This window comes from Drosophila mauritiana, unplaced genomic scaffold (assembly GCF_004382145.1).
Source record: "Drosophila mauritiana strain mau12 unplaced genomic scaffold, ASM438214v1 Y_24, whole genome shotgun sequence".
Classification (NCBI taxonomy): domain Eukaryota; kingdom Metazoa; phylum Arthropoda; class Insecta; order Diptera; family Drosophilidae; genus Drosophila; species Drosophila mauritiana.
Window position 1 is genome coordinate 312,472 of NW_022881570.1, and position 5,709 is coordinate 318,180.

The following is a 5,709-nucleotide window of genomic DNA, read 5'->3' on the forward strand; positions in this document are numbered from 1 at the left end:
CTCCCGTTAAGAGAGGAGCCCCGAAAAATAGGAATAATTTGAGAATCCTGAGACGATTGTGTGGGCGGAAGTTTTTGTTTTTTCAGTTGGCTCGCCAAGTGATGGAATGTTTAGGGGGCGTGGATATGGGCTCGCCCCAGAGTCTGGACTTTGGACTTCGGACTTTTGCACTTTGCTGTGCGAAGATGAAAGCTAAGCATAATCGAAGGGCTCTCGATCTTTGAATACATTTCGTACTTAGACATTAATGTGTGTGTGTGTGTGGTTGTGATTGGGGAGTTGTGCGTGTAGATATGTTACTTCCCCATCCTTAAGAAAAAAGCCTGTCCTCAGGCGTTTAGAGTAGGGTACAATACAGGGGTATTGGGGGGTGCAGTATTGTCTGTTTCAGGACTTATAATATTTTCATTTTTTTGCGTTTGATTTTTAAATTTTACAATTAACTTTTGGGGTATAGTTTTATATTTATAGATAAAGTACAATATTACAATAATAACTATCATGATTAATGTTGCAAGTGTTATTATTTGAAAGATATTATTCGTCTGATTGTGTTGTTCGATTATTTCTTTTGCCTGGATGTATTCGAGTGGTTCAAGTTTTGTTACATTATTGTTTACATAGATAGTTTGACTATAGTCTAACATTGTGTTGGTAATTAATATTTCTTCTAATTGGACCGAACAATTAAATGCTTTTATCATGTTATTGCCTTCTATTATAGTTTCTCTATTGATACAGTTTTGGTTTAGGATAGTCTTGGGAAGGTACATATTTTATTTCAAAATCAGAATGTGTTTTACTGTAACTACATTGTGTTGGGACCCGGTTTAGTATACCAATTATACACTTATTTACAACTAAGCTTTGAGAACTTGCCATGTATGTTTGATTATTGTGTGAAAAATATTTGTCATGTATTGTTTCGGTTAGTATGTAACTTTTTCCGTCTGGGTAGGGTATTATTTTAAAAACGGGTGTTTTGGTTATTTCTCTTGGAATTTGGGATATTATCAGGATTTCGTTCGTATCAGATTTAAGACAAGCTGAAGTTTTAATATTAAGAAGTTTTTCAGAATTGACGTGGATTAATGAGTCGTGTTTTGGATTAAAGATCAATTATTTTGTTTATTATTTTCCGAAATGAATGATAAAACCAAGGAAGACCTAAAGCGCAGTGCCCCGGAGGATGAGGATGAACCTCAGGGGGAAGCAGTGTCATCCGAAAAAGAGGCGGAAGCCGAGGAGGACGCCTGGATTGGACCCATGCCGTCAGAGCAGAGCGCTCCTGTGCCCGCCAAGAAAAATAAGGTCCTGCCCTATGAACACATCTACCTGGAGAACCTGCCAAATGCTGAGAGCTATGAGAGGAGCTACATGCACCGCGATGTGATCACCCACTTGGTGTGCACGAAGACGGATTTCGTGGTGACCGCCAGTCTGGATGGACACATCAAATTCTGGAAGAAGGGCGAGCTGGGCATCGAGTTCGTCAAGCACTTCCGCAGCCACCACGTCCCCATCAAATCACTGACCACCAATGACAGCGGCACGCTGCTATGCTCGGCGGCCACGGATCAGACAGCCAAGGTCTTCGATGTAGTCAACTTCGACATGATCAACATCATTCGATTGGGCTATACGCCGCAGTGCAGCGAGTGGATAAATGGGCCGGGAGATGCCGTGCAAGCACTGGCCATCTCGGATTCAGAGAGCAGGCGCATACACATCTACGACGGGCAAGGAGGCGGAGAAGCCCTTCACACCTTGGAGAAACTTCACTCGGCCCCCGTGGTGGCAATGTGCTTCAATGTGGCAATGGAGACCGTCATTTCTGTCGATCGCAATGGTATTCTGGAATACTGGCAAAACTCCAAGTACGACTACAAGTTTCCACAGCGCCTGGTGAATTTTGACTCCAAGCTAGACACAAGCCTCTTTGAGTTCGCAAAACAGAAGACTCAAGTCACGGGCTTAGCTTCCACGCCGGATGGAAAGCGTTTTGCCGTCATTTCCACAGATCGCAAGGTCCGCGTCTTTCAGTTCAACACGGGCAGCAAACGAAGCACGCCCTGCCCAACATGGAGTTTGGCAGAAGAATGGCGGCTGAGCGGGATCTGGAGAAGACTGCCCAGAATGCAACCCTTAATATTTTATTTGACAGCACTGGCAACTTCTTGCTCTACCCAACGATGCTGGTCACGAATCGGTGCGTCACAATTCTGGGAAAAACCGACAACATACGGCCCCTCCAGGTGGCCTTGTTCCAAGGAAGAATTAAGCGCCAAAAAGCTGCTATAACAATGAAGCAAGAGGCCAGTGAAAACCCAGCACTCCAGAATATGATCCGACAGCCTTTTGCACTGCCTACAAGAAAAGCCGCTTCTACTTGTACAGCCGAAGACTGCCCTCGGATCCGCAGGATGTCGACCGTAATATTTTCAACGAGAAACCCTCGAAGGAGGACATTATCGCCGTGCTGGAAGCCTCAGTCGTGCAACGCATCTACGAGAACGTGGTGCTCCACACCACGAAAGGCGATATCCACATGAGGCTGTTCTTCAAGGAGGTTCCAAAGACGGTTGAGAACTTCTGTGTTCATGCGAATATTCCATATTCCATCGCGTGATCAAGGGCTTCATGGTGCAGACTGGCGATCCCACGGGAACGGGCACGGGCGGCAAATCCATTTGGGGTAGCGATTTCAAAGACGAGCCTGAAACACGATCGACCCTACACGGTCAGCATGGCTATCGCGGGTCCGAACACGAATGGCAGCCAGTTCTTTACCACAGTCCTGCCCACGCCTTGGCTCGACAACAAGCACACGGTGTTCTGAAGAGTTTATCGCGGCATGGAGGTGGTTCTCAAAATTTGCAATTCCAAGGCGAACCCCAAGACGGACAAGCCCTACGACGACATTAAAATTATTTCAATACACTTAAGTAATTGAGCACCGGTCTTTAATAAAACTTTCAGCGACACTGGTTTTCAAATCTTTGGAGCACCGCAAATGCGCGGCAAAGAAAAAAAAAAAAAAAAAAAAAGATACCTAAGCGTGACAGTTGCAAACCAAGCTCTATGTCTTCAATGTATTCAGTGAATTGTTGTAAGTTGAAAATTATTAGATTTATCATTTGTTCTCCTTCAAAGTTATTATTTAAATGGTTGGTCAATTCGATTCCTTGGTTAATGACTTCTATTACGTGGTTAAGTTCGCTTATTTGTACATTATTTTTAGAGATGTCGGCTATTTTTTGTTGTAATTCTTCTTTATCTTCTTGATCTAAGGTACCGAATAAGTATTTGTAAATTGTTCGCATAAAGTTAACAAGACCGCGTTTACTACGTTTTACAATTCGTATACCGTTCATTTCTCCGTTAAGTTTTTCTACTAGATACTGTATTTGTGGTGAGTTATTAATAAGTGATGATATTCGTGGTTTATCGGTAAATCTATTGATCCGGTTTGAAAGATTAGGTAACCGTTTTTGGCCTGGATAGGGGTTACTTCTAGGTATTGTGTGTTAATTGTCGATAGGAGGCATAACATGAGTATCATGCTCGGGAGTAAGCCTGGAATTATCGTTATTATATTTACTTTTATTAATTTTCTTTTTCTTTTTAAACTTAGACTTATAGTGTGTTATATTTCTACCTCTATTTGTTTCTTCGAAATGTTTATCATCTATTTGTCTTAGATTTCCTGTCTTTTTGAATGGGTTAGTCGTTTTTGATCTAACTAGAGGGGATTCTTTGAAGTTTGTGTCTATGTTAAAGTCGTGTCTGTTTTCATTGAGTTTGTCAATTTTGTGTTGTTGTTAGTGTTTGGCAGGGTGTTATTGAGTTGATATGTATGATATGTTGAGTGTTATAGGCAGGGGTTCCTGCAAAAATGAAGATGTTTGCTGGGGTTCGACCAGTTGTGTTGTGTTTTGTTTTGTGATTGTAAATGTAAAGTATTTTTTCAAATTTTGTGAATTGGTTTTCAGGTTCATTTTCGCTTGTTATTATTCTTAATTTTTCATTAACGGTTTTATGAAATCGCTCAACGTCAGAGATTCCATTTTTACTTGTTGTTATATTTAAAGTTACTCCTTCTGATTCTAACCAAATTTTAAGTGCAATGCACATGAAGGCGGAGTCTTTGTCGGCTTTTATTTCTATGGGTTTACCCATATTGTTGAATATGCGGAATTGTTTATTGTTTACTAAGTAAAAATCCATGACATACTCTGGGACTAAAGGATTCTGGGGTTGTTTCAAGAATTAATTTTGTGTTTCTATGTTCAGTTTTAGCGATGTTACAGATTTCATATTCGTTTATGATGTTTTGGATAAGTTTTTGGTAATCAGGGTAATAGTAAAGTTCTTTGAACTGAAGTGTGAGTTTTTCTATACCAGGGTGTAATAATTCTTTATGTGTTTTGAGAATGATTTCCTTGAATTGGGCGTATGTTTGAATGTCTATTAGTTTTCTGCTGGTTTTCATAGTTTTAGTGAAACTGTCGGGACTTATGATTTGAATATACGCATTTTGAAATATTTGAAAGTCGATCTCATCAGGAAAGTAAATAACACTTTTCTTAGTGCAAATGTATTCTTTAATGATATCTTTAGCAAGGGTATCAGTCATTTCTTTATAACTGATTTTAATTCTGGTTTTATGGAAATATTTTATTATTTGGACGTCGTCAAAATTGTCTTTTATGAATTCGAATTGTCTGTTATAATAATTAAGAGGTCTTTCTGTTTGAAATGGAGTGGGCGGAAAATTGCCGTGGTTGTAGTTGCTGCGGCTGCTGCTGATTCTCCCTGAAATGAAACACTCGGGATCGACTTCACGAAAATTCCGTACTTTATTCGCGCACTTGTAACTTAAGACTACCTTAACACTAACAGTGGAAATACCGCGGGACCGCGGAGAGGTGAATACCTTGCGGAAAGGGAGGAGAGCGAGAGGAGAGAAGGAGAGCGCGAGCAGCGGTGCTTGCGAGCCGTGGAGGAGCTTTGAGTGCAAGCATTGGCCGCTTACACTGCCGCTCAACTGTTTGCGCCCTTCCGGCGTGAACATTCTCCCCCCCCCTTGCGTAGGCAAAGGTGTCCCTGGCCGGCTAGACAGCAGGATCGGCCTCTTCATTTCGTGCACGTTCCAGAAACGGTCCATCCGAACACCGTGTTCTGCGCGACGGGCAACCCATCATCAATTTTTAGGAACCCCGGTTGGATCAAATTGGCATATACATCTGATCCCAACACGAGGGAGATGGAGGCCGGCCGGTGGAAGCGCTCGTCCGCGAGACGAACACCGTCAAACTTGGCCCTGGCGGCGTCGCTCAGAGCTCGGATGGGTGTCCGGATCCTTAGGCTGGGTTCGATCTTCAGGACGACGTTGAGTCGGAAGGTGCTTGTTCGGGACTGGAGTGTCACCGAGCAGACCTCGTTGCCTCCCAGCCGAGTGATGGGCAGACGGAACGCAGCCGCTAACGACCGGTCGATGCTGCTCACCGGCATGCATGGGTCGATCATGGCCCCGGTCTCGAAGGTCTTCGAGCCCGTGTCCAGCACTACGATGGCTGTGGGCAGTATGGGGACAGCCTTTTGCTGCTGCTGACGCGGGCGATTGTTGGCGACTGGTGGCGGAGTGCGGGAAATCCGGACCGGACGAGGTGCAGCGGGATGGCGCTCTCTGCGCGTCGGATCTGGTAG

The 5,709-nt window shown here is 43.4% G+C and overlaps 1 pseudogene; it reads left to right on the top strand.

The window, feature by feature from the left end:
- The first annotated feature begins 1,143 nt into the window (after positions 1-1,143).
- LOC117150034 lies at positions 1,144-3,020 on the top strand (annotated as a pseudogene).
- Positions 3,021-5,709: the final 2,689 nt, after the last annotated feature.